The 26,802-nt window shown below is 51.7% G+C and overlaps 1 long non-coding RNA gene across 3 annotated transcripts; it reads right to left on the bottom strand.

Moving 5' to 3' along the window:
- Positions 1-2,177: 2,177 nt before the first annotated feature.
- LOC143653065 (uncharacterized) lies at positions 2,178-26,802 on the bottom strand. 3 transcript variants are annotated; one of them, XR_013161069.1, is made up of 5 exons: positions 26,408-26,802; positions 14,905-15,233; positions 14,630-14,700; positions 10,110-10,438; positions 2,178-2,453 (listed from the first exon to the last, which is right to left on the bottom strand). It is a non-coding gene; the product is annotated as an uncharacterized LOC143653065 (long non-coding RNA). The 3 variants fall into 3 exon arrangements; XR_013161068.1 differs by lacking the exon at positions 14,905-15,233 and having other exon boundaries at positions 10,360-10,438; XR_013161070.1 differs by lacking the exons at positions 10,110-10,438; positions 14,905-15,233.

Raw genomic sequence — 26,802 nt, 5'->3', positions numbered from 1 at the left:
AGCCTCCACAGCCCCGCAGGGGGGCAGGCATGTTGCTCAGCCCCGCAACATTACTTCCATTCTCTAGGCAGTTTTCTCTCTGTTGCCCCATGGGTCCTTCTTCCACCACTTGACCCTTGGAGCAGAATGAAAGGAAAGCTGTGTTCTGGTGTAGCTTCTGCTGTGTGACTTTGGGCAGATCACATAACCTCTCTGGACATCTGTCTGTTCCGTCTGCAGCAGGAATTCCTGGTCCCTGCCCTCCCTTTACTAGGTGGAAATGAGGGAAGTGTGTCTGGAAAACATTGACATGGGAAAACAGGTGCTCGCAGGGGCTGGAACACACATTATCTAAGGGGTCAGGCCTTGGTCAGCTCAGCGCAGCACTGGGTGTTAAGGGGCAGCCAGCCAACCCTTCTCACTCTAAAAGTGGGGAAACTGAGACCCGGCTAATCACTGAGAAAGCTGGGCTTAGAAGCTGGCATTTCCATTGCACCACCTTGTCATTTGACACTAATGAAAAAGAACATTTATTTATAGAGTATTTGTCTGCCAGATCCCATCCTCAGAGACTTTCATGAATTATGTCAATTAATGTATCCACATAAGAGATGAGGATATAGAGGTTCAGAGATGTTGTGTCATTTGCTCAATGTCACCCAGCCAGGAAGAGTAAGGAGTGGGAGCAGGATGGCGGCTAGGGCGTGACAGAGTCTATTAACTCAAACAGAAATATTTTTCTGGGCCTAGCAAACTTAAGAAGAAATTTGTTCTTTGCAGACACAGAAAGAAAAAATAATATCTGTTAGGACCTTGAGGTCCGGTTTGATAAGAAGCAAGGTAAAGTTTTCTGGTCCCCCAGGGGCATACTCACCTTCTGAAAACCTGGGTCCAATGTGGCTGTGATGGGGCATGAAGGAGTGGGCACTTCCCCCAGGATCCCTTCTCCGGTTGTGCCGGGGTAGAGGCAGGGGGTCCTGGAGCAGGGGGCTAAGTGGCAGGTTAGTGGCAGGTGTGAAATCTCCCACGGGAGGAGGCGTTCTCACAGGGGAAGGAGAGTGGACACAGGGACATCAGCAACTTGAGTTTGAATCCCCACTCCACCTGCATGAGCTGTGTGGCCCTGGGTACATGACATAACATCTCTAAGCCTCAGTTTCCCTCTCTGTAAAATAACCCCTGTTCAACAGCCACATGGTGAGGACCGGAAATAATCTTCAGATGCACCAGACACTCCGCCAGCCGGGAGCCAAGGGGGAGCCATGGAACAGGGAGAAGGAATCCCGAGCTCTGCAGCGAAGGCTGGAAGAGGGACAGGTATGAGGTAACGGAGCTTCTGCTGGCTGCCCAGCATGCTGGTGGCAGGAACTGGCAATGATCAGACACCCCTGCTGGTGGCAGGAACTGGCAATGATCAGGCTCCTGGGGAGCTCAGGCCTAGCCTCACTCAGATTCGACGAGCTCTGGCAGAGACCACGCTTTCTCCTCCGAACAATATGTTCCCCCAGCCAAGGGCAGCAAGAGGCGGGCCAGGGGCTGACAGCGCCGGAGAGACTTCCTGGCTCAGCCCACCCTGCCCCGGCCCTGGGTGTTTGTGTATATCCCTGTCTCGCTGCTCAGGGTTTGCCGCTGGGAGGCGGGGATGGAATTACTCACCTGTCCTCAGCTTCTGGCCAGCCAGACTCTCAGAAAAGGGGCACAGCAGCTCAGGGGGCTCTGGGCCTTCGGTCCTTGAGTTAAGGGACTCCTGAGGGGCGCAGAACTAAGAGGCACCCTCCCTTTCCTCAGGCAAAGGCCCGGGCCGCAGGGCTCTGGCCCCGGGGTCATTCCCAGGCTGCCAAGGAACCTGTTTAGTTGCCACCCATCCTCCGGGGCTCTGAAGAAGGAGCCCCTACCCCTGCCCCCAAAGGCCTGTGTGTGCCGGGAGAGGGGCACGGAAGCTAGACTCAGAAGGCTGGTGGCCTCGGCAGCGAGCTGCGGGGCACGGGGTGACGTCTCCGCTCATCCATTTATCCCAGTCCAGCCACCACCTGGGTGCTGGAGTGACAGCATGCATGAGAAAACTCCACCTCTTCCCTCATCTTCCTTCAAGGAGCACTCATCTGGTGAGGGGAGGCACACAAGTGCACCCACAAAAAAAAATGCCAAGAGAATGATGAATGATAGGAAGAAAATTAAAAGGGGGTGTGTGTGATGGAGAGGGGTGGGCACCTTTTTATTTTCTTCTCCTCCTCTCTGGTTTCATGGGGGCAGCAGGGAATGATGTGAGATATGGACGCACAGAGGTTCTGGAAGCTCCCCATAGCAGAGGGCAGGGGCCAGGTGAAGACGCATCCGTTGCTGACCCCCAGGGTGTCAGTGCAGCCAACGAGGTCACTGGAGGGAAGAGCGGGGGGCCACGAGCTTGGTCCTGTCCCCTCTCGGCCAGGGCTGGGGGTCCCCGCCCTCTCATTTCAGCGCCTGGCAGCTTGCTGCTGCAGAAAGAAAAGAAGAAGAAACAGGAAAATCACATCCACTCTTTGACCAAAGTATACATTTTCATCTTTCTTCCCTCCCACCTTCTTTTCCTTTCTTGCTTTTTCTTTTTTTTCCAGAATAGAAAGACCCGGGGAATGTAAACAAATAAGCTCTTAGAATGGATCAGGCTGTCTTGTTCTGAAACCCCAGGAGGAACACATTTCCCCTAGAAGCTGGGATCAGAGCAAAGGGACAGAGAGAGCCGTGAGGCCAGTCGGGGGGCAGTAGTCCAGAGCAGGGGCCTGGACCGGGCTTGGAGGCCGGGCTGGGGAGACCCTGAAACAGCTGCCTAGTGCGGTGCAAGTGTGCAGCCAGAAGGAGGGGCCAAGAGAAGGGTGAGGTTGCCTGGAGCTTGAAGGGTTCATTGCATTCCTACCAGAGTCTTTGGGTCACTGAGGAAGGTACCCTGGGGAGCTGGGGACACAGCTTGGAGACAGAAAGCAAACAGCAAGAACAGCCTTGGTTTCCACAGGATCCTGGGCCCCCTCGGGGTAAGGCCCACCCACCCACCCACACTTAACTCCTTCACTTGTGCCCTGATGCCTGAACGACCCCCCTGATACCTCGGCCCACTGATGGTTGTTTCCTTCCAAACGCCATCCCTCCGAAGGGCAAATCCCCAGCCATATCAGTCAGTTACACCCTGGTGTAAAGGATCCCACAGACCCTTTCCACGGGAAGACTGGATAGGAAGGAGAGAAGGAGCACAAGGATGGTGGATTTCACAGAGAGAGGATGTCACCTTCGCAGTAGGTAAGACTAGAGCGAGAGGGAAAGACCCAAAAGGCAGAGGGAGGAGCTGGAGATGGCCTTCTCGGGCTCAGTGCCAGATGAAATCAAGGCTTTGGAAGGTAAGAACAATCCAGAGCTCATGCACAATGAATCACCCCGATTCTAGCTCTGTGGAAGTTAGAGCTAACATTAATCAAGCACTTATTAGGTACTAGGCATAAGCTGAGTGTTATACCTATGGTATTGAATTTAATCTTCACATCACTCTGTGTGAAGCCAGGATGACCAAACCCACCCAACCAGGGGGAAGAGAGAACTTTAGAGACCCAACTGCAGCAAGAGGCACGACTGGGGGCTGAATCCACATCTGCCTAGTTCCAGAGAACTTGCCTTTTTCCTACCACACCCTGCAGTCACCTGAAACTAGAACATTCTTAGCACAAGTGGCCAATTCCAGGCATTAAGGACCCTCCTAATATCCTATAGCCAAGTGGCTTAAGATCCTATAGCTAAATATAACCTCTGGGCACGCCCTAGGGTCTGACCTCTGCCTGCATCCGTACAGTAAATCTGCTCTTTCCAAGGCCACCGACGGCCCTCAGATGAATGAATGAATGAATGAATGAATGAACAAAAGGACGCACAGAAACTGAGGCCCAGGGAGGCTCCATGTGTTGCCCAAGGGCACACACTTAGGATTCTCAGGGCAACCTGGTCCCGCCCCAGCCTCTGTGCAGCCCCTGACTTCTCCTCCAAGCACTTTCCCTAATTTGCCACATTTGAGCTTCAGAGGCTCCTAGGAGCGATGGGAGGGCCTGGGTGACTGTCCCCTTTTGCCTGGTGAGGACTCGGCTGCTCTGAGAGGCCACCGGCCTCCTTAGTGGGGGAGCCTGCCTCAGTCTCCCATTGGCAGTCTCAGCAAACAGCACTTTGTCTCTCCCCCACCCTGAGGCTCACAGTGGACTTCTTCATGTAAAAGGGCAGCCAGACCAGTTTCAGGAGGAGGCCGCGGGGACACGCGAGCTTTTCCGTGATGTGCTTCCCCTTCCCAAGCAGTCGTTGTAGTGTCGCATGCCCAGACTCTCAGACGGCCCTTGTTGGCTCATGGCCCATTAATGGAACGTTGGTGCCAGGGCCATGTTCCAGAAGGGGTGCTGGTGGACAGGGTCTTTCCTCCCACGTTTTGTAGTTAACCTTTAGTGCGTTGTTCTTTCCAGGGTGCTGATGTCTCCTTGTCTCCTGAGTTATGAGAGCTCAGAGATGCCAATGAAGCAAAATTTCTAGCCTAATGAGGACCACCTTGCACCTTTGCTTAGCCCAAAACTGCTAACTGGCCCACCCAACATGCCATCAACAAACGCTTGCTGAGCATGTATGGTGCATCAGAACTGGACTGGACCTCCTAAGTTCAGGGATAAATAAGGCACTTGGCCATCGACATGCCACCCCAATGGCAGGAACCATCTTCCATTTCTCCAGACATGACACACTGGGGGCAGGGCTGGCCTTATGGGGCAGGCCGTTACAGGGGATGATGTGTTAAACTGCACTCATCCCTGTGTTAAGGGATTTTCCCTCAGACACCCCGGGCTCTCCCAGACTGTGGAAAGGCAAAGGGTTGTGAGGGTCAAAGTGTACAGGGACAGGGTCTTGAGACAAGGACGGGGTCTCCAAAGGAAAAGACCAGGAGAGGACTGGAAGCAGAGAAGTAACGGGTGCACACTCTGAATCAGACCCCTTTGGTTCAAATCCCAGCACTGCATTTGCAAGTAGCCACAGGCAAGTGACCGAGACTTGCTAAGCCTCAGTTTCCTCGTCCATAAAACGGAGACAAGAGTATCTATCTCAAAGGACTGCTGTGAGCCTGCAATGAGCTAATTCATGCAAGTGCTTCGTTCATTGCCTGGCACATATTGAGGGTTGGACAGTTAGAAACTATTATTATCGTCCCATAGGAATGGAGGAAATACTCCAACCCCAACGCTAGCACCAGATATCAGGGCTGGAGGCAGTCTCTAAAGTCATTATTCCTACACAGCCATTTTACAGAACGGGAAACTGAGGCTCAGATAGGAGAACTGTCTTCTTGACGATCACATAGGGAGTTAATAAAATGCAAAGCTGGAACTAAAACCCAGGACTGCTGACTCTTGCCAGGTGCTCCTTCCACTCTCTCTTTTGCTTAGCCTTTCTGCACAGCCAACTCTGAGAAGTTTCTTAAATCCCTGTCCCAGGCCTCCCTTCTTCTCTGGCTCCTGCCACAGTGGGGAGATTAATGGGCTGTCTCCCAGCAAGAGTCCCAGAAGCTGGTTCCACTCTGAGCCAAGGAACACTGGAGTGTGAAGAGGCCCCATCTGGAGTTGGGAACAACATCAGTGAGGCACAGACATGAAGGAGCAGCAGGGTCTCTCCCTTGAACACCGGTTCCCACCCCTTTCCCAGACTCCTCCAGCCCACTCCATGGCTGTCTGAGCTGGGTTCCCTGGGGGCTGGGGGAGCCAGAAGTTAATGATGACAGGTGAGGCAGCCATTAGCTTCTGTACCTGAGAGCAAATGTCTCTCCTGAGACCAGGCTGCGGAAACTGGCCCGCAGCCTGAGGTCTGGACTGGGGGTCCTGTCACAGGGCATTTGGTACCAGAGGGAGATGTGGGTGCAGAACAAACACCCCTGCTTGCATCCGGCGACGTGTCTCTGACTGAACCTTCTTCCTGCTGCTGCTTCTCCCTTCCTACCACTTCACATTTGTCAAAATTCTAGCACAATGACATGAAAGTTGCATGTGGGGCCAAGGAAGGAGCAGGAGGAAGGAATGGTTCTCATCAGACTGGCCCACAGGAAGAGGGGAAGTCGGCCCAATTTGTTGGGAAGGCACCAGCCCCAAGCGCTACTCCAAGCTCACCCACAAACTCCCTGCGTGATCTTGGACAAGTCACAACCCCACTCAGGCCTTGTTACTCCATCCATAATTGATTTAAGGGCCCTTCCAAGTCTGAGACTCTAGAATTCTTATATGATGTCTGCCAGGAAATCTCCATCAATAACCACTTACTGAACACCCATCATAAGCTGAGCACCTAGGAAAGGCTTTACCCTTATCATGTGGCAGTCAGCTATTGCCACAATAACCCTGCGTAACAAACCACCCCACTCCATGGTTGGATGCAGCAATTGCTCCTCTCAAGGATCTGCAGGTTGACTGGGGCCCAACGGGTCTAGGCCGGGCTTGGCTGAGCGGCCCTGCCTCAGGCACTTCTCACGGCATGTCTGGAGGCCAGCTGGGGGTCTTGTGCTCCCTGCACTTCTCATGTTCCTTGGATAAGGGAGAAGGTGGCTGGGCATGTTTCTCTTGTGGCAGTCACAGAGGCATAAAAGGGACACAGAGATGCACGGTGCCTCCTAAGGAGCTGGTGCATTTTCAGTTCTGCACTGGGCCATTGGCCAAGGCAAGCCACAGGTCAGTCCCAGAGCCGGGCGGCAGGAGGACACCCGGCCCCGTGGTGAGGCTGCGGCGAGGTGTGGCTGCAGAGAGGGCGGTGAGTGGGGCCAGCCCTCCAGTCTAACAAGGCAGGAATGATCCTGTTTCTTTTAATATGGAAATTTAACTATGTTCCTCCTTTCTTTGTTGCACTGAAAGGAATGAAACAAACATTTCCTCTACTTCTCAGAAGGTTTGAGAAGGTTTGATGATGGTAAGCGCTGTCTATCACCAAAGCAAAGAAAACTGGTGTCCCAGTGCTGGGAGGTTGAATGGGTCATCGACTGAAAGAACCTGAAGACAGTAGGATGGGGTAGGGGAGGGAATCCCCTAGAGTCTAAAGTCAAAGGTTGGAGAAAAGTGGTGACCGGGGGAAAAGTTGGGGACCTGAGTGGGGGAAGGTGCCCCAGGAAGAGCCGAGTGAGCCAGCCTGGCAGAAGCCCTCACCCGAGAGCAGGGTTTGAGGGCCTGGGGCCACCCAGGCAGCCACCACCTGCCAAGCCAAGGGCAAGAAGTTCCCACTGCCTGTGCACCAGCCGACACTAGTTGAGTGATGACTTTGCTTATTTAGCCCCTTATGAACTAGTCATCAAGCCAGAGAGAAACAACCATCCAGCTACCAGACTTTGCTGGGTTCCTGCCTGGAGCCTCCATTACCTGGGAATCCTGCCTACACTACTGATTGTGGGGTCCAGAAGAAGAGAACAAATGAGAGCTCACATACCATACATCAGAAGTTTCTCATCACCCATCTGATCCAAGCTGGGAGGCTTCAGCCCTTGGCTCCCAAGAGTCTATCACCCACCTGAGAAAACTAGCCTGCACCCAGGAAGTGTTAAAAAGGCACATCAAGAAGAACATGTCTGTGGAGCAACAGAAGACGTCCCATAAGCCATAAGCGATCACAGTGGAGAGCCAGCATTGACAGAAGCATCCAGAATTTAAGGATGGAGGCATGATTGTGGACTGGCTTAGTTCAAGTCAGGCCATCCTTCGTTTATTGAAAATCTCCCATGTGCCAGGCTCTCTAATTAGCACCCAGGAGACAGGGTGGAATGATACACGGTTTCTGTCCCCACCCCACCCCCAAGGTACTTATAGTCTTAAAACAAAGATCTGGGAAGTTTTGTGGGAGAGGAGGGATTTCATCTACCTTTTTTTTCAAATAGGAAAAATTGGAGTAGACGGAGGAGGAGGCAGACATTTTCCAGGCAGAAGAAAGCAATCCCTGGAAGGAGAGAGGGACTTCCTTCCACAGGAAATTTGGCTTCTAAGTATTCTACAAAAAAGGATGATGGGTAGTCAAAAGGAGTGACTTTCTAATGGTGAAATTTTGATAAGTGTGATGGGGGAGAAGGGCCTGTCAGATACCCACCAAATTACACCATATCTCTCATCACTCACTCCATGTATTTTTAAGGTCCACCCTGATTATCATGGTCTAGAAAAGTTTTCCAGCAGCTTCTCTGATCCATACCATGCTCTTTTCACATTTTCTCATCCTGAGCCATGGTTTTTTGCCTCTGGAAACACAATACCCCTTCTGAGAAAAGTGCCATGGAAACCTCACCACAAATACACTCCCTTCCCTTGTTGTACTAATTAAAAGAAAGTGCTGGTGGAAAAATGATTTTAAGAAGACACAGTCTTATTACTTTTAGGCCAATCCACTTAGCTGAGTGAGCTAACCACTAGGCGTTCCATGGCAGTGGTCTTCAGGGACCTGCAGTAAGGGATTCGTTTGGTGACTCATTCAGTCATCAAATACTTACTGAGCATCCACCATAGGTCTGGGCCCACACCAAAGGCCGTGCATACAAGGCTAAGTAAGTCCCAGTCTCTGACCCCCAAGAGCTTGGTCTGGAGGGACAGACAGACATTTATCCAAGAGTACAAAGCAAAATGGTAGGTATAGCAGGAATGAGACAAATGAGGTACTGCTGGAGCACAGAAGAGGGTAAATGTGCAAGGCTGGAGGTTTGGAATAAACAGGGAAAGCTTCCAGAAGGAGGAAAAAGGGGAGCCTACCCTTACAGAAGAAATAGATGCTTGCAGGAGAAGAGCTGGGGGGTGGGATGGAGCCTGCAGGGAGCCACCTAATGCAATAGGCACAGCATGCACAAAGGCACAAAGGGGAGAAGTAGGAGGGTAAATAGAGATAACAACCGCAAATTGGTGTTGCTCAGATGTGATGTGAAGTGGCGGTGGGGCAAAAGATGGGGCTGGAGCAGTCAGCAGAGGCCAGGCCAGGACCTGGCCTAGGGATAGACTTCAGTGCATAAGCCATGGGAGGCACTGAAAGGTTCTAAGCAGGTGAGTGATAAAGATAGATTTGTTTCAAAAAGAGTACTGCGGGGGGGGGCCGCGGTGGCTCAGCGGGCAAAGTGCTTGCCTGCTATGCCGGAGGACCTCGGTTCGATTCCCGGCCCCAGCCCATGTAACGAAAACGGAGAAACAAAATACAATAAAAACAAGAAAATGTTTAAAAGATGTTTCCCTTTCTTCCTCTCTTCCTTCCTTCCTTCTCTCTGTCTTTCCTTTAAAAAAAAAAAAAAAAAAAAAAAAGAGTACTGCGGCTGAAGCAGCATGTGGGATGCATTGGAAACTGGGAGAATAGACAAGGAGCAAGATGCCAGGGCTGTCCTGGAGAAGTGAGAGGAGGAATGGAGAGGAGGAGATGTATATAAGAAATGCTTGGGTGTTGAAAATAGTAGAATCTGGTTACTATGGCTAGAAAGAGAAGAAAGAGGGGAAGAGTTCCAGAGTGACAGCCAGGCTTCCAGCTTGGATTAGCAGGTGGATGTTGGTTCCCCCAAACTGAGATCAGACTTCTGAGGGGAAGCAGTTTAGGAGGGGAAAATTAGAATCAAGTCTGGACATGCTGCATTTGAAGGAACTGGTAGGGTGGGACATCCGGTTTTCAACCGAACAGTGAGCTAAAGATTGAGAAGTGCCCAGTGGACTTGCCAATCAAAGTGTCACTGGTGTCCTACTTAAGAGCACTTTAGATGACCAGTTTGCAATGGACTGAGGTTTGAACGGGTGATGAACAGGCATGGTCTACTCTTTTGAGAAGGTTGGATGAGAACAGGACAAAGGAGATTCGGACAGAAGCTAGAGGATGAATTTGGTCTGGGGTATGTAAGGAGCCCAAGTACATTTTTAGTCAGAGGAGAAGCAGCCAGTAAATTAGGAGAGGACGGGGCTGACGACGGGATAACCTCTCGGAGGAGAGGCTGGTTGGCTTTCAACAAGGAGACACCTCATCCTCTGAGCCAGCAGTGAAGGAGGCAGAAGGAGTCTGGCTGGGGCGAGACCAGAGGATGAGGATGTCTGGAAGTTGAGAACTCATAAACACGACAGCCTCAATTTTCTTAGAAAACACAGGAGGCAGGTGACACTCACATCTGAAGGAAGGCATGGAAACAGTCTGTTCTCAGACGTGGGGCAAGCCCTTCCCTTGTCATCTCATTTACACTTTCCATCCTTCACCAAACTCATTTTTCCTAGTTGGTGATGTCTTCAGACAACATCCATCTGAGTCACCACAAGGCACGGATTAGTGGAGTTGAAGTGAACACAGTGGGAGAGCCCAGAACCCAGCGGATGTGAAGACTCATCCAGCAGGGCAGGAACCTCCCAGGTCTCATCACACCTTCTATCCAGAGGTCTGTCTCACACCAACGGATCATCCAACCTCTGCTCCATCACTCCACTGACGGGGAACTCACCACCTGTAAGAAAGAGCTTTCCGTTTCAGGTCATCCCCTCAGCAGAGCTGACATCTGACTCTCTGGACCCCTCAGATCCTACAGGGAGCTCCAGAACATGTCCTTCTCCCACTGATGGCCTTTCAGAAATGGGTGTCTCATCACCAAGGAGTTTGTCCTCCATGAGTGGACATCTGTCCAGCTGTCAGGTTCACTTGGCATCTCTGCTGTCAATAGACTACCTGAGTGAGGGGCTCTTCCCAGAGGTGTAACGTGAGTCAAATAGGTGACCAAATACAGTATTTTGGTGTGCAGAGAGAGGCTGCAGCTTCTTGTTTGGGATCTCCCCGTGATGGGTGCCATTATCTTGACAGGTCAGGTCACTTACACCTCTCTGAGTGCAGGTGAGCCCTAACAACACCTCAGGCAAGTGCTCTGAAATATTCCCAATGTATTTTCTCCTCTGGCATTTCCCGCTCCCATGCTTTTCCCCTCTCCTTCCCATCCCCACCAAAATTCTGCCCAGTGCTCATTGACAGAAATGCAGGGGAAGGAGTCTCCTGGATTCAAGTTTAATTCTCTTGGGCCAGTAGGGCAGCAGAAGGGGCCCACACGAGCCCCGTGTGAAAGGCAACACAAGCAAGAGTAATGCTTCTCCCGCCCCTGAGATCTGAAAGAGGTCTGCAGCCTGACGGCGGGCGGTGCTGGGGAGAGTGATGGTTTCGTAGAAAGGGGCCCAGAGAGCTCTGGAGGATTTGAGAGCAGAGGGCACCTGGGCACCATTTCCCAGAGAACCCTGGAAAGCAGCAGAGAGGGGAGATGGCTTCACAGCATGTGCCACAGCAAGGCCCCAGCCAGCCTTGCCGTGTCTTCCTGCAGGCTGGCACTGCCCCAGGAATGAGAATGGCCCTGCTGCTCCCAAGCGTGGCGCAGGCCTGGAAGGGAACAGCAGAGCAGATCATCAAGGACCCTGTAGGGGACACAGCCTGTCTCCAGGGCAGCCTGCAGGGACCTAGTGATGGACACCACAAACGACATTGGAGACAACGTGCCTGGGTGCCAAATTAACCTCCTGGAAATTAGAAGCCACCGTAGAAAAAGAGAGGGACCCCAAACTGGCTGGGATTGCATTCCTACCAGTGTGGTAGAACAGGGGCTTGAAATACACACTGAGTAGGGAATAGAGAAAGTTCCGTCTCTTACGTACCTGAGTTGGTGACGTGGAATTCGTACTTACTGTATAGTGCTGTACCCAACACTCAGCTCCCCTTCCCACCCCTGCCCAGGAGAGAGGGAGGGACACAGGTGAGACCTCACAAAGTTGTAGCATGTGTGGGTCTCAGTCAAGGAAAGGGGAGAGAAGCACACACTGGGCTGGCTAGGCTATGAGAGCCGGGGACAGGGCTCGCAAGTGTCCCCCCTGCCTTCCAGGCTGAGGGCAGTTCTGCTCTGTTCTGCTCTCCAGGACCCTGAGGGTAAAGGACTCAAGTGGGAAGGAAAGGAAGCTCAGAGGCAGGGGGTAGTGGGGCAGAAGGAAGGGGGGTGTTGGAGGGGGCATCAAGCCTCTTTGCCTCCTTGTCCTCTGGTTTCTGCTGCTTGTGCAGCCACTTCTGCCACCTGGGATCTTTTCTCCCAGGTCATTTCAGTTCCTCCATCAGGAGTAGTTGAGGAAACTGGGGGCCCTGGGATGCTTTCTCGAAGGCTACTTCCAGCGAGGGACCTTCTTCCCTTCCCATAGGATGGAAAGGTGCTGCCCAGCTCCACCTTCCCAGGGCCTCCCAGGCTCACTGGCCTCACCTGGCCTCATGCTCCCTTCTCGCCTGCAGCCAAATGCGTACATCTGGAGGCAGCAGGACGGAGGGTCCTGGCTGTCCCTCCTCCACTTATGTAGAGGGGGAGCAATGAGTTCAGTTTCAGACCCAGCTCCCCTCTTCCTCTCACCTTTCCCTTCTGTTTGCCTTGCAAAGAGGCAACTCGGGACTCTGAGCTGGGGCAAGACCGTGCCAGAGACTCTTCCTGTTCAGACGTCACACCACTCATTTTGATCTAAGCTTCACAGGCAGAGCCACTGGCTCACACGGCCTCTTGGTGCAAATGAGAAAAAGCCATCTCCCCTGGATGAGTGGCCCCACAGTCTCACAACTTAAGTGGAGCGTGGACTCAGCCCCAGACTGGGCACACTTGTGCAGTGAACAACCCACCCATCCATATACGGCAGCTCTGACCACACAAGTCTTATCTGCGTCTCAAAGCAGTGTTGTTGGGCAGGCAGGTTGGATCTTGTTGTCCCCATTTTGATGAGGAGGAAACTGAGTCCCAGAGAGGTGTCCAGGTCACACGACAAGAAAATGGGAGCACCTATGCTCGTCCGTTCCTTTGTGCGTCCCGCCTCATCACTGCCACTGGGCAACACTCCATGGGACTCGATACCTGCCGCGCTGGGCCTGGCCAATCACCTGCGTTCAGGTAAGGAACCCGTCTTCCCCCCACCTGCATCCAGGTAAGGAACCCGTCTTCCCCCAGCGCTCTGAGCCGTTCTTCTCCACCTCTACAGTGAAATGCTTTTTTCCAAACATCTGGATCCATTTTCCTGCCTTAATAAACAGAAAGCCCCAAATGGCTTTTGACCTGGGAGCTAGCTGTATGCGGGGACCTCGGGGGGCACCACAGATGTCAGCCCCCTGCTGCGTGTGCTGAGCCCTGGCAATCTCGGGGCACTCGGTGGTTTTGGGGGTGACTTCACTATAAACTCACGATATGAATTGTTTGTTACTTTTTAATTTTATCTTTGTCCTAAAAAGGTCTTGAAATAAATGGAAAGGTCCATTTGGGGTATTTCAATGGTAACTGAATCGGGGAGGGGCCTCTGGGTAGGCCTGCAGCACCCCGCCTCTCAGTCCCTCGGTTTCCCCTGCCCTGGCCTCACTGGGCTGCTTCACTGCTCAGTCTCGGGGGGTGAGTGGGCTCCTTTGTCCCTCACTGGCCACCTGACTATAACCGCCATCCTTTGTCCCACCCAACCTCTACAACCCTCTTAGCTTCTCAAGCTCCATCACCAATTGAACTGAACTCACGGGATTACAACCCAAGAGCCTTACCTACCCCTGGCCCTGATTTAGATGGTGAGACTCCATACTTTGAGCCATGGCTGTGACGGGATGAGACTTTCAGGGGCTGGAAGGGGTGAATGTAGTTTTGCACGTGGGTGGGTCATGAATCACTGAGGCCAGTCGCCCAGCTGGGCCCTGGCGGTTCTCACCTCCTGATGCTCCCTCTTTCAGAGGTCCCCTCCCACACCCCATCGGGACTGACTGTGGCGAACGGAATACAGCAGAAACGTCTTGCAGCCTCTGCTTGGCTCCCTAGGACTACTCGTGCTGGGGGAAGGTAGGAGCCATGCCCTGAGGACACTCAAGCAGCCAAGTGGAGTTGCTCTACATGGAGTGGGTCTGAGGTCTGCCCCCTAAAGCCGTGGTCCCTTCAGCCCCCGTCAAGCTACAGCCCCAGCCTGCACCTGGTAGGAACATTTGGAGAGACCCCAAGGTAGCACTGCACAAGTTCCAGATCCACAGAAACTGTAAGTGACAATAAATATCGTTGTCTAAGCCACTAAGTCTTGGGGTGATTTCATATGCAGTATTTGATCACTAATGCATCACTACCCACTATCAATTTTTTCTCTCACGTAGAGGAAGCACAGAGACACTGAGTGGTAGACCCAAAGTCACACAGCAGAACTGCCAAATTTCCAATATGATAATCATCTTCTATGCCCCCATATAGCGCCCCTGTGTCTGCCCCACCCCTCTTGCCTGCATCTCCCTTTCTGAGCCAGATCTTCATTTAGTCCATGCTCCCAACACCTGCCCCCACCCCCCAGCACCATCACATCTTTGGGAAACAGTCTCACTCCTCCCTAACCTTGTAGTCTCAAGAAACCAAGCCCTTAAAATGCAGAAATGGTAACAACCACTGGCTGGTAATCTCATGTGGCCAATTTATGAGAGATCACACTTGGAGCTGTAATAATTCCCAGGGGGTTCTCTCGTAGAGGGTTGATATAGAAACCACCATGACATTGTGAGACGTACAATTCGGGGCTCTGTTTTGAGCTTGTCAGATTGGCCTGAGGAAAGGAGAGTTGTGGCCAAGAAAGCCAGAACTTAATGAAGGAAAAGGCCCAGGTGACCGTGAAGGCTTAGTTTCAACACTTACCCCCTTGAGTACAACGTTTTCATAACCCTCTTTGAGCTTTAGCTGCAGAAACCCAGCAATGGAAGCACAGCCTGAGGAAGACAAAGGGGAAAACGAGGTTAGGCGTTGGACTGCTCAGTCCAGAGAGTCCTCCATACTCTCCCCAAAAGGGAGAGGGTGAAGTTGAGGCTTAAGCAAGCTCCGAGGCAGCTCCTCTGTGAAGTTCTGCCATGACGGCCTCCCCCAAACCCCTCCTCCTTCAACGTTCTCAAAACACAGGGCTCCAACTCTCTTACTCGCCCCCTTTTCTTCCGCCTGTCTCATAGCTTGTCTTTTGCACATCCACCCTCTCCCAACTCCGAGTTCTTTGAAGTGCAGGCGTTGGGTCCCGTTCGCATTGGTTCCAGTCGGTGCTCACACAGGGGGTCCAGCTGCTCCCCCGCCCGGCTGGAGAAGATGCTGGTAACATTCGCTGGATCGATCACAACCAAAGCTACAGTGGACAGCTGACATTTGATCCTGTGAGTTATGGGATTCCTTTAACTTTAATTCGCAAGAAGAATGTCTCTATTGGGTTCAACTTGGCCGGCTGGGATAGGCGGGGAGAGCGAATAGTATGTGGAATCTGAAATACACAGCAGTGCCCTTCAGATTATTTAGCCATTTGAGGAAGAGCCTGAGCGGGAATAGGCAGCAAAACCATGCATGTTCTCTTGGGAAGCATTCCCAACAGCCAGGCTTAATTTCCCCAGGGAGTGACCCACAGCCACCCCTGTTTTGCTTTCGTAAGAGTGGGGCTTTGACTGATTTTCTCTGCTGGCTCGCCTTGGAGCACCCTCTTTCTACAGCTTTTCACAATAACGTTCAGTGCTCCTCCCCAGCTGGAAGGGATGGCCTGACAGTGTGACTCTGACCATTATAGAGAATGCTTTTTTCTTAACACACCCCCTGGTTTGACCACTCCAAGCTGAAACATTGGATAGGTGTGAGGGTTTGAAGCTGTATATACCCCAGAAAAGATCATGTTCCTAAAGCGAATCCATCCCTGTGGTGTGGACCCATGCCAGTAGGATCTTTGGGTGAGTAAGAGCTTTAATTGAGATGTAACCTCCTCATCCAGGGTGGGTCTTAATCCTCTCACCATCCTTTATAAGAAGGCAAAAGACAAGACACGGGGAAAAAAGTTCCAGAGAAGCTGAGAGACGGAGAAGCCAGAAGCTGAAAGCAGCAAAACATGGGAGGAAAGAAGCAGCAGATGTGGCCACGTGCCTTGCTATGTGACAAGAGGCCCAGCTCGCCAGGAGCCTGTCTTCAGAGTCCAGGCATCATCTTGACGGTGACTTGATTTGGACCCTTTCATGGCCTTAGAACTGTAAATCCCCACTGCAAAAGTCAGCCCAGTTCCAGGATATCACATTTTGTCAGCTTTAGCAAATTAAAACAGCAGGGAAACAGTTTTCTCACTGAAAACCTGGGGTCTGCTCAAGAGTCAGGAGCTTTCAGCCAGGCAGGGTGGGGTGAGGATAAGCCAAACACAGGCCCTACTAGCTAGGACTCTTTGGGCTGCATGGGTGACCGGTTGGAGCCTGGGAGCACCCACCTCTGTACAGCAATTGTGAGTAACTCAAAGGACTCATTTACTATTCTTTAAGTGTTTCAGGGTGTTTTAACCGATAGGGAGGTTGTGGGACCACAGCACCATGAGCCACCGTGGACACCTGCTTCTTACTTCAAGGGACCATCTGCCCACCCCAGCAGCCCTGTCTTCTGCTTGGGGAGAGGGATTCAGAAGCTGATTCAACATGCGCCCACGCAAGGCTGACGCCAGGTGGCACGTCCCCTCCTCCCGCCCCTGGTGATTGGTCCAGGGGGGTGGGCAGATGACCTAAGGTAGTACAGGAGATGAAGAGGAAAGCAAGTAGCCCTGGAGCTGTGGGCAGCTATCTTGGAGTCACAAGAGAAGTCAGGCTTAGAGTGAAGCTGCTCAGTAGAAGCAGCAGAGAGACAGACAGAGAGTGAGGGGAGAGGAAAAGAGAGAGAGAAGAGCAAGTAGAGACCTTAGTGACACTACTGTTCTCTGAATCAAGCATCGCCTGAAGCCAGACCTTCGAATTTTTCAATTAGATGAGTCAATATTCTCACTTTATTGTTTCAGCCAGTTTGGGTCAGGTTTTCTATTACCTCCAATCATATGTATTCTAACTGACACACTCAAAACATTTTGAACTGCTTCCAAGTCTGGGAAGCCCATGCATGTGGGCTGTTCCCAGGAATGTTTATCTCAGATGTCACCACAGCAAAAGGTGGAGAGCTGCTCCCGTCAGAGTACCTGGAAGAGTGCTGGTAGTGGGAGACACAGACTTTCCTTCAAAGACGCAGCGCTCCTGAGCATTTGAGAGGATGCTCAACACACAAAGCCTCTCAATGTCCTTGTGCCAAACCTGGCGAGAAGTTTGCATTCTCCAGCAGGGAAGCTGTGTGCCTGCATGCCCAGGCACCCTCTGGATGGAGCGCTAGGACTCAGAAAGGGGAAGTGGGGAAGAGAGGAGCTCAGATGCAACCACTAAAATGCCTGCATTCTCCTGTCTTGGTAGCCAGAGGCGACTGCAGGGGTTATGTGTGTGCAACCCAGGACTGAAAGTCAAAGGACAAGGGTCTCTTCACCAAGAGCTCTGCTTCTGCCCCATCTGCCTTCTGCAGGGTCAGTTTTAACCCTGATAGAGAGGATGCTGGAAATGACCACCTGGATTCCCCCACAGGACAGAGGCACATGTTCTCCAGCTGCAGGCTGTCAGCTGTTAATGGTTTACCCTTGGCCGAAGGGAGCAACCTCACCTGAGATCCCTGGGGGCAGCCTGCATCCTAGGACCAGTGCCGCGGTGGAGTGTGCACAGACAGGCCCCCTTAACAGGGCATCCCAACTCTGGAGCTCCGTGGGATCCTTGTGCCTCTGCCCAGTCCTGCTTTCTGCACCCCACAGGTGTTGACCCCAAGAGCAACCCCCAGTCCACCTCCTGCCTGTGATTCTCTGCCTCAGCACCCGGCTCCTTGGGAAACCCACCTGCGACATTAGGGGAGGTGGGAGGTTCGGCCATGTGCCATGGTATCAGAAGCCTGACCCCACATACTCCTTTTCCTGCTTGATACAAACAGCAATGGAAAAGGACAACTAGTTGAAAAACACAGAGATCTTGTTTGTGTTTTATTTAAAAGTGAAAGAAAAATATTTTCTTGTAGAAAAACGGGAAAACGCAGAATAGCCTAATTAATTAATTGTCAATCAAAAGAGCCTGAATCTTTCCATGAAAACAAGAATGGTTTTCACATGATTCAAATTTGAACATATGTACGGAGTCCTTTCTATGTTCTCGGCCCTTCCATGCTCACAACCCCAGGAAATTGGCCCTTTTGCCTGTGTTTTGCGGATGAGGCAATGGAGACTGGAGCTCGGAGCTGAGCAGTGACCTAGGGGGTAAGGCAGAGAGTAAAGAGCCCATATCTTGAGACTCCAGGCTCAGAGGCTTCCTCATCGCGGCCCAGGCCCACAAAATTGATGGCAGAGTTTCCAGATGGCTCTTCGATGGGGCACAGTAGCAGGTACAGAAGAAAGCTTCTGGGCCAGGCAGAATCGGAAACCTTGCCTCTGGTTCTGTATCTGCCATTTCCTTGCTGGGTGACCTCGGACAAGTATGCTCACGTGTCTAGGCCAAATGCAGGCTGGCCGTGGGGACTGTGAGAAACATGTGGCAAACTTTAGATAAATGGGCAGTGTTGGGTGTCCGAATAACAAGCGGCTGTGGATGCCCACAGGGGGAGCCACCAAGAAGGAAAAATTAAAAGCTAGAAGTGAGGTGGGCCCTTCCCCCCAAGACGACATTGCCACCGTGGAGGGGGAGCCCCTCCAGGCCTCCCAGAGACACTGGGGTCCCCGGCTCCTGGGGCTGCAGGAACCTCCCACAAAGGCCCAGCTGAGGCCAAGTGGAGCCCAGAGCTGGAGCTCCAGGGCGTCTGTGTAAAAGGCTTAATTTATCTTTCTTAGTTCTCTCTGGCCAAAGGAGATGACAGGAGAATGTTTTACTTTCTCTCTTTTTTTTAAAGAAAACTTTCCATTGTGGATATGGCATGCATTTATTTTTAACAACCCAACCACGGGGATGTCTGACTCCTGGGGGAGAGAGACGGCGCAGGGACCAACACTGGTCCTCCTGCTCTTAAATCCAGTCTGGGTTTCTTTAGCCTCTTGGTTCTCCCCTCCTAGCAAAGAAGAAATCTAGCTCACGGATGGAAACAGTGGTGGAGAGAACTGGAATCAGGGCTGGTCCGTTATGACAACTGGTGCTGGCACTTATGGAGTGCTTACTATGTCCCAGGCCTGATGATAGGCACTTGCACTGATTGGTCTAGCTAACCTCAGAAAGAGGGATTATTACCTGCACTTTACAGGGGAGAAATGTGAGCCTCAGAGAAGTTAGTTACTAGCCCACAGGCTTGTCTAAGCCGGACCTAGAGTTGAATGTCTGTGACACAGTCTCGGAGCCCTGTGCTCACTACTGCAGGCCTGAGCCCTCTGTTTGGAAAAAAGGACTGGACCCCAAGGAAGAGGCAGGGGTCTTCCCAACAGCCAGCCCTCCTCCACCAGTGCTCCACCCCGTTGGGGGCTGGCAGTGCAGGTCAGCTCTTTGGAGCAGGCAGCTTCCTCCAGGGAACCCATAGAAGTTCACTTCCTCCCTCGGGCCTCAGGCGCTCCCTCTGGAAAATGCTTTCCCAGGTAGAAGTGGATGACAGAGAGGTACCTGGGAAAGGGGCTGAGCACATTTCCTATGTGGTGTGATGAGAGAGACTACCTGGCTTCCCACCCCGCCTTCTAACAGGGTGTTGGGTGAGCTTCATGACCTCTCTGTACCTTAGTTTTCTCATCTGCTAAATGGGGGGATAGCAATACCCATCATCATGAGAACTGATGTCCATGAAGCCAGGCACAGAGTAAATGCTGAATAAAAATTACTTATTATTATTCTCCGGAAGTGATCCATTTTCACCAAGTAGGCTATGATGGAAAGATATTTGCATTTGATATACAAATGGTTAGGCATGAGATATGGTGCTTTATGTTTGCTTTCCTACCACCAGCAATGCAGCCCCACCCCAAGTTCATCTCCCTGCTGGTTGAACCTGGCTACCCTCTTGGCTGGAGGTACCTGGGATTCTCAAAAAGACCTGAGGGTGTTGGGGACCCTGGGTCTCTCTGTTCCAGAAGTTTCCAGTATGAGGTGTCATGTGGAATGCCCTTCCCAGATTGAGGTTCAGCTAGGAGTTTATTCTCCTCCCTTCCCACCTCCCCCTGCCCTTTTTAAATAGTCTTGTCTCTGGGTCTTTGGGGCTTGAGCTTCGGAGAAAAACATACCCAGGTTAGGCCGGTTAAAGCCTTAGCATCATCATGATCAGTCGCATGCCACCACCGTCAACCCCGTCACTAACCTCCGTCCCGTCAATGTCACCGTCTACTCTAGACCATGGTGACCACCACCACTTTTTCTGGCGACACCATTGCATCACCATGACCACCTCTATCTTTTTGTCTTCACCTCCCTTGTCATCACCATCAGGATCTCTCTTACATGACCATCTTTATAATCCATGATTCCTCCTGCTTAAGACCAGTCAGAACCCCTTGGTAGCAAGTGACGGACACCCAAGGAACGTAGTTTAAGGAATAAAAAAGAGCTGGGGTTTATGGTTCACTCACCCAAACTAGAAAGGGCAAGACCACCCTGTGGGTGACTGTGCCCAAGAGATTCAAACACCGATAGTATGCTTTCCCCCTTCTCTCATCTCTGCTTCTCTCCACCATCCATTTAATTCTCTCCTTCTACAAACAGATCCTGGAGCTTCAGGGACGCGCATCATCCCCACACAGTGAGCCCAAAGCAAAAAAAATTCTGTCCCCCACATTCAGATGGAGAAATCCCAGGTAAGGTCCCCGATGGGCCCGGCTTATTCATCCTTTGAGTTAATCCCAGTGGCTGGAAATGTGTAATTCTGTAATCGGCCCATCCTTTGTCATGTGCCCAGTATATACAGGGCAATTTGGGGAAACTTAGGGAGCAGGCAGGCACCCTAGTTTGAATCCACATCCTCCCCATCTCCCATCACCACCACCTGCACTCTTTTCTTGAAAACTTTAATGTGCTCAACCCTAAGCATCACGTTTGGAACCTCAACAAACCCAAGTTGGACAAAGTCCCCATCCAGCCAGGAGCTGAGCACCCAGCGAGAAGTAAGAAGGCTGACACATTCGAAGACCTGCACTCAGTCCTTGGCTGCAGAACGGGAGCAGAAGGAGCCTTGGGGACAGCGCTCATCACTTCTGCAGCAGTGGCCCTAAGCCCTGGGCAGACCAGCATCCTCTGGAGTGATGGGGCTGTGCCCCAGCCCATTCCTTCGAAGGCGCCAATGCCCCACACTAGCTGCTTGCCTGCGGCCTGCCGGGGCTGTCTACTATATCTTCTCCCCCCTCCCCTGGAGGCCTGGGGCTCGCTTTTGGCTCTGTGCCTCCTGCTCCTGCTCTGTCTTGGAGCAAACATCTGTTTCCAGATGTTGTCCCAGAGCCTTGTAAAGCTGAGGGAAGGCTCAAGTTAATATATTTACAGCAGACCCAGTGTTGGCGGCCAGCTAATGTCAGGAACGATCACTCGAGGAAAGCAAGACCTCTGGTTTCCTGATTGGGGGTAGTGGCGGTGGGGCTGTGTAAGAAAGACAAACAGGGCGCTTCCCCCCATTTCAGAAATGACCTTAGCGAAGCAATTGCCTTCGGGAAAAAGCGGGAGGAAAAAGGCCTTTGTAATGAGGTCTATGGGAACAAACGTTCCAGGTGGAGTTTTTTGCCTTCACTGCTACTGCTGGGAAAAGAACTAGGACAAAAGCTCTGCCAGGAGGACAAAGCCTCCTCCTGCATTTACTAACTGTGGCCATGTCCAGACGCTGGACTGAGTTTGAACTTGGGGTCTATGTGGTACCTGGTCGGGTAGAGATTTGATCTGGCCTGGCTCTGCACTAATATGCTGTGTGACCTTGGGCAACACCCTGAGCCTGTCTGTGCTCAGTGTCTTGGAGCATTTATAAAGGTCCATCTGTGCAAGGGCGGTGGGGCGGGGCTGGGCAAGGGATGGGGCACCTTCCCACTTCAAACCAGGAGAGCAGTTCCTAAGTAGAGATAAAGAGTTCCCAGTGTGGGGGCAGAGGACTTGGAGACATAAGAGCAGGCAGAGACACACTGCCATAACTTGCACGTCCTGAATGCTGGTAAACAGGGATCTGCTTTAGTAAACTAACTGGGCTCTTCGTTACCCATCTTTCATCAACCAGAAACATCTGTCTCTTAACCGCAGTTCACTGCCTTTCCGACAGCTCTTCCTGCTTGTCAGGGAGCACTCAAGTTCTGGGCTGCTTCTCCAAGCACATGCTTGGAGCATCCTTCCACCATCTCTGCGCTGAGGCCCAGATTCTCAGTCCTGTTCCAAGGCTGACAGCTCTGAGGGTCTGTGTCTCACTCTCACTCCTCAAACGACTGTTCTTCCTCCAAAAAGCTGCAAATAGGGCCCTAATGGATGCATTTGCTTGTGGTTTCTGACGTCTGGCTGCCGAATGACCATCACCATCATCTCCTCTGGATCTTGTACTTCATTAGGGCCTTGCACACATGATCTCATTTGAGTTTCTGTGTTCCCCTGAGCAGGGATTAATATTCCTCTGCCCTGGGCAGAAGGCTGAGGTCCAGAGAGGTTCAGGCCCTTAATGAAAGGCACACTTTTTGCAGATGGAAAAGCCAGGACTCAAAGTTTTATTTAGCTCAGCCTGAATTGACCAAACAGTTTCATCTCCTGTACTCACCTCCATAAACGGGCATCACTTTCTGCTTTGAGAAGCCTAAGCAGCCTGTGTGTGTTTGGGGTGGGGTGGGGTATTTGGTGGTTGATCAGCGATGTCTGCCAATGGTGTGGGAATGGCACTGCTGGCAAGTATGCCAAACATGACCACATTATGCCACCTGAGAGGGGACGCAGGGACAGATGGCCGTAGCCCTTGGGGGTGGGCAGTCACATGGTGCATCCTTGGCAGGGATGGACCACAAAAGCTTGGAACTTCTGTCCTATTCTGTGTCTGGATCCTGCCATGCTCCAAGGCCCAGCTCAGGTCTCACTTCTCACAGGAATCCTTTCTTGAATCTTCAACTCTAATTTCAAGTTTCTCCCCATCTCCCCTTCTCCAGTCCCAAGGCATTTCTCATTGGCCTGCTTGTTTGGCACTGAGCTCCTCCTGCCTGGCATAGCTGTTCTCTCTCTGCACACATGGGTGCTTGCAGAGGCTCTGTGAGACTGTGACTCTGTGAGCAGCTGACTCTGAGCCTTGGTCCCACCAGTAGCTCAATAATACTTATTTACTGATTGGTGGATTCACAACCCAGGCCATGTAAATGGGCAAGCAGTGGCCTTCCTTTCAGCTTCAGGAACACAGGGCTTGAGAGGAAGCAAAACTCTTGCCTGGCCTTTGCTCTCTGCCCCCAGTCTCTGCAGTTATTATAATAGCAATGATGAGGCCCGTGTACTGAGTACTGACCTGGCCCTTTGCATGCTTCATCACATCCGATCCTTGCCACGACCTTAGGAGACAGGAATTGTTCTCTACCTGTTTCAGCTTAGAAACACAAGTGCAGAGAGACTTACGAATTATTCAGTCTTCACCCAAGGTTCACAGAGCTAGTAACCAGTGGAGCCAAGACCTGAAACCACCTGGAACAGCCTCCAAGAGAGCAGAAAAGGATCCCAGAGCAGTCCAGGACCTACCTTATAAGGCCAGGGAGGAGGCTTCTGCTGAATTATCCTCTACCCGACACCAGAGGGATGTGAGTTTTTTGGGCTCCAGCTGCTTCTAGAAGAGGTCTTCATGAGAAGGGGCTGTGAAGGGTCTGAGCACTAGAATTGACAATTGGGAATAGTCCTTTCTAACTACAACATTCCCCAAATCCTCCTTTCCGGTGTTAAGCAATCCTCTAGCCAGGCCCACTAGTCTGCTATCCTAGGCACTCTTCCCTGGGTATTCGGTTTGTAATGATTGGAAGCCATATGTACACCAGAAAAGATCATGTTCTTTTAATCCATTCCTGTGGGTGTAGACCTGTTGTACGTGGGACCTTCTGAATGTGGGAACTTTTGATTTGTTTATTTCAATTGGGATGTGACCCACCTCCTCCCAGGTGGAGTCCTTTATAAGAGGATAAAAGACAGAAAAAGCCCGACAGAAGTTTAGAATAAAAAGCCCCACGGAAGCTAAGAGAGGCAGAAGCTAAGAGAAGCATGCAGAAGCTCAGAGAGGAAGCCACCAAAGTCAGAAGCTGGAAGCAGAGAACCCTGAGAAGAACTGGTACCACGTGCCTTGCTATCTGACAGCGGAGCCCAAGCTCATCGGTAGCCGGTCTTCAAAGGCTAAGTATCATCCTGTTGATGGCCTTGGACATTTTTCACTGTAATCTTATAAGTTAATAAATCCCTATTGTTAAAACCAACCCATTTCTCGTATATTGCATTTTTTCAGCTTTAGCAAACCAAAACAATGCTCTTGTTTCGTTCCCCTCCCACGTGACTTGGCTTGGTCACGCAACTTGTTTGAGTCCAGTGTGACCCAGGCAGAGGTGTGATTAGCACTTGCCCACTGGGGCTTCTCCTTTGAACCCCCCTTTGTAAGCCACAGCTACGCTTACAGAGCTCAGGCTACACGATAGGACGAGTGAGCCCTGGAGGATGAGAGCCATCATGAATGTTCCATCCCCAGCCAGGTCCCCAAAAGGCAGCCACAGGCTTGACCTCCGCCAGCTTACCTGGAGCAGAACAACCACTCAGCTGAGCCCTGTCAACGCACAGAATTGTGAGAACAATGAATCCTTTGGTTTAAGCCCTGAAGGTTTGTTTTGCAGCTACAGGTAACTGAAATACCATCCCTGATTATAGCCATCACCGCTTCTGCACGGACTGGGGTCATGGCCTTTCAGAGCAGGTATGTGTTCTGAATATACATGTAGACCAAAATGGATTATCTACACAGATGTCAGCATACCCCTGTTTCTGGGCACGTGTATAGGCACACACTCATACACATGCACATGGGGCGTGGTTTAGGGGCAACCGTGTCACCCATAGCATTTGCATTCCCCTGCACATGGATGCTTGTAGATGTGTGCAGGCATTTGTATGCTGTCATGTGATCCAAACACAAAGAGCAGATAAAGGCAAGTACATGCAGTAAGACCCAAAATAGTTGGGAGATGGGAGCCACGCTCACTCACACCTGCATACCATCTCTCACAGCCTGAAGCTGTAAGCACCCAAACGCCTCCAAGCCCCTCGGCCAGCTGAGGAGGGACTCCTGGGTGTTTTCATCAGCAGAGCCCCTGCACTTGGCTCTGTTCTTAATTAGAATGTTTATTTTGGTCCCAGTTAACAAGACTCCCAGGACCTCCCGGCCAGCCCCGGCTAGCCTTCCCCCACACATCTGCAGCCCCTGCCCCTCAACCCCTCCCCCAGCTCTTCAGGGTCACAGTCAGTGAACTGATCACTGGCGGTGGTTGTGCAGGAAGGAAGTGAAGACTCAGGAAAAGGCATTTTCAAATGTCTGGTCCACAGCTCCAATCAGGAATCTTGGGTTGGCCCCGAGGCCCCAAAGGGCTCTCCCCAGTGGTGCTGCCATACTATTTTACACACCACTTAGTTGGGGCAAACTGATTTAATCTTATGGCCAGTATGAAGGTCATATTGAGCGCTTACACCCAAGAAGACGGCTGCCTGGCTCATCTCATCTCTACTCCAACAATGGCCTTGCTCTGTTTGAGATCCATCTGGGGCAGGTCAATAGCGCCTGATATCCAGTGTGGGATCAGAGCACCTTAACAGCTCCAGTTTGCCCTCAGGACAAAGTCCCAACCCTGTATCATGCCTGGCCCCCAACCCCCTCTCCAGCACCCCACACTTCAGCCGCAGCAAACCGCTCACAGCTTCCCCCAGGCTCCATGCTTTCCCTCTTCCAGGCCTTTGCAAGCCCTCTGTTTGGTGTGCCTTCCCTGCACCCCTTCACCTAACTCTGCTCATCGCTGAGGTCTAATCCCCAAGCCTAGGAGGGGAGCCTTTTCTGTGCCCCTCCCCCTCCAAATGCTCTCTGTTTCCTGTATCTTGGTGCTTATTTCTGTCAGCTTCCACCACTAGCCTGTCTCATTTACAGCTATGTCTCCAGCACAGCAGAGTCTGCCTGGCGTTTGAAAGTGCTCCATGAATTTTTGCTGAATGAAAGAATTAGGGGGACTGGAAAAGCTCTTATACATTGATGAGTACAAGTTACTCCACCTCTTTCTTTTGCTTGCCAACAATCTCGAAATTTTACATAAGAGGAAATAGATGCAGAGGTTAAGTAATGTCACTGAGGGAAAGCCAGGACTAGGATTTGTCCACCCAGTCAAACACTCATTCACTCATTCACTCAAACCATCCTTCCTTGGCCATCTACACCATGCCGAGTACTGAGGATACAAAGATAAACACAGCTGCCCCCTGCTCTCATGGAGCTCACAGCTTAGTTGAAGGAGACAGGCACGGGTCATAGTTAGGATGTGGCTCAGGCTACACAAGGCAGACCCAGAACAACAGTGGTTCATATGAGTTAGGTTTCTTCTCATTCATGAGAAAGTCTAGGCTGGCTTGGCAGCTCAACGTCAAAGTCGCCAAGGGCCCAAACCCCTTCCATCTTGTTGCTCACCAGATGCAGGCGTCCAAAGCAGAGTTAGGAAGCTTGGCTGCCCTGCCAGTGATCATCATGCCTGGGAGAGAAATAAGGAACAGGGAATCCAGAGGGAAGGGGGACGCTGTGGCAAGTCCCCAGTCCATGTGTCCTCAGGCTAGATTTGCCAGTTGTAGCTGCTACCTGGGAGTGTTGAGCTTCTATAAAGGGCTAGGCCTGAGGCAGGCAGTGGGAGCAAGGGCAAAAGTCTGAGGGAAGCCAAGGAGGGTGGAATCCACAGGACTGGGGCCAAGCAAATGGAGGAGGTTAAGGGTGAGGGAGAAGGTGATCACCCAGCCTGAGCCACTGGCCACCCAGCCTCACACCAAGACCACCCATCAAGGAAATGCAAGGCGGGGAAGAGCATGGGGAGG

The sequence above is a fragment of the Tamandua tetradactyla genome, chromosome 13 (assembly GCF_023851605.1).
Source record: "Tamandua tetradactyla isolate mTamTet1 chromosome 13, mTamTet1.pri, whole genome shotgun sequence".
Lineage (NCBI taxonomy): Eukaryota > Metazoa > Chordata > Mammalia > Pilosa > Myrmecophagidae > Tamandua > Tamandua tetradactyla.
The sequence above is the reverse complement of the archived record's forward strand: the minus strand, read 5'-3'. Positions and strand labels throughout refer to the sequence as shown.